Source organism: Phalaenopsis equestris, unplaced genomic scaffold (assembly GCF_001263595.1).
Source record: "Phalaenopsis equestris unplaced genomic scaffold, ASM126359v1 Scaffold000288, whole genome shotgun sequence".
Lineage (NCBI taxonomy): Eukaryota > Viridiplantae > Streptophyta > Magnoliopsida > Asparagales > Orchidaceae > Phalaenopsis > Phalaenopsis equestris.
Window position 1 is genome coordinate 246,124 of NW_018164730.1, and position 2,138 is coordinate 248,261.

Sequence of the window (2,138 nt, forward strand, 5' to 3'; positions counted from 1 at the left end):
TGACCCATTTTTGTTTGGTGGCTGATGACTCAAGAATGGTAGAAGGTTGTTGTTGTGGTGGTTGATTCATGTGTAGTGGTGGGGGGTGTGTGGTATTAGTAGTGTGAAGTGCATAGATGACAGTGCATATGAGCTGTCGAATTGATGTGGAGTTGGCTTGTTAATGTCATGATACCATATTCTTATCCTCCAAATGATGTTGAGTTGGGTTAGGAGGGGGAATGATTATTCCCTTCTTCTCTTGCTTGTGATTAGGAAGTGGTGTTTTTGATTCCATCTACTATTTTCATCTTCCCCAATCTTTACTTTGACAGTGAGCATAATTAAATTTTAGAAATCCCCTGTTTCGATTTGGGTGGCTGGATCTTCTTTGATGTTTTTGGAGAGTGCATCTGCATTTTTGGAGAGTGATTTTCTCTTTGTGATGTAGTATTTTTTCCAGCATTCTAGTGCTTGCTGTTTTTTCAAGCTTGTTGGTTACTAATCTGTTGAAGCACACAGGAAATGGTGTAATAACATATTGCTATTGAAAATATCAGTATTTACTTCGTATTTTAAAATAAAGGTTGATGACTCACTCAAGAAGGGATTTATGAGCTAAAGTTTTAGCTATTGCACTTTAAAATTGATATGTTCTTGCTGTTTTTTCGAGCTAGCCACTATAAGGGTTGGTTACTTGGTTTCCTGTCCTGATTGCTTGGTATCTTGCCTGGTTGTCGGGTTTTCCTATTTGTTGGCTCAAAATTAACTTCAGATGATTCACTACTTCTGATACTTTCTTTAGTTCGGTGGTTGTCTCCATATTATTGGATTGTTTTGTGGGTGGTTAAAATATTAGTCAGATTGCTTTCCTTTGAAGATAAAATTATTCACCTCTTCATTTCCACTTTGAGCCTTATTGGGTGCATGTCACGCAATTCTCTGATATTTACATATCTAGCAACTGAACTTTAACTTACATATCTGACAACCTTTTTTTTTTTTTACTTCTAAAAGAAGCTGGATACACATTGTCATGCATAGAAAAGGTAGTGTTTATGTAAAAATTGAAGTTTGGAGAATAGATATGTAAATATATAGGAATTGAATGGTATGTATGCAAGTTTTCATATATTCATCGTAATATGCATGTGGAAATATTCAGAGTTGGATAGAAGTTGCCAATTTGTTGGAAAGTTCATATGGATTGTTGAGTTGGTCTATAAGCAGGTTTTTGTGCAGTGATTGTTACCTTCCATGGGTTCACTTGTTACCTTGAGCGGGTTAAGAGTTGCCCTCTCTGATTATTTTGATAATGCAATATGAAGGACAGAAAAATTTGAATTTGTCACTCCTCTTACCTTAATCCTTCTGAATTAGTAGTGAGGGTTCTTCTCTTCCCATTTTAAAATCCTAAGTTATTGCCTGTGTTTTGTTTAATAGCAACACAATGGTGTACTGTTTTACTTCTATGCGATTTTTGTGCAGTGGAAAATATGTTGGCTCTACTTAAGTGCTATAGCTTTTATGCTTACTTTGATGGTATCGATAATTAGAATAACTTAAATTATATGTCATGGCTTAAGGGAAGCATTCATAGTTTAGGAGCACAATTTTTTCTGTACACTGTTATTTTTTCTACTAATTTCGGATTGCTTGTTTGCAATGCATGCCTTCCACCGCAAGAAATACTCCTATGCTCCGGATTTCTGTTCTTTTTTGGTTGTTGATTGTTATTGTAGTTGGATGTGAGAAGATTGTGGCTGCACTAAGGAAGAGAAGTAATGAGAACTTGCATGTTATATATTGTTTATATGATGTAAGTTGTGCTTATGTGTACAACAAAGGAGTCCTTGTTGATATGTTTCAAAATTTCAGCTACTATTTCAATAAAATATTGCATTCGTTTCCCGTGGACGTAGGTCAGTTGACCGAACCACGTAAATTCTTGCGTTCCCTTATATTTACATCTCTAGTTTGGTTTATTGCTTGCAACTCATTTATATGTATGCTTTCATTTATTTAGCAATGTTTAAATCCATTATATTAATTCATCTTGTGGGTTATTTTCTTTTTGTGATATTATTAGCATGGCTAATAAAAACAAAAAAGTTGCCACTCCTGCACTTTGGGAGAAGGACACCAAATTAATATTCTGT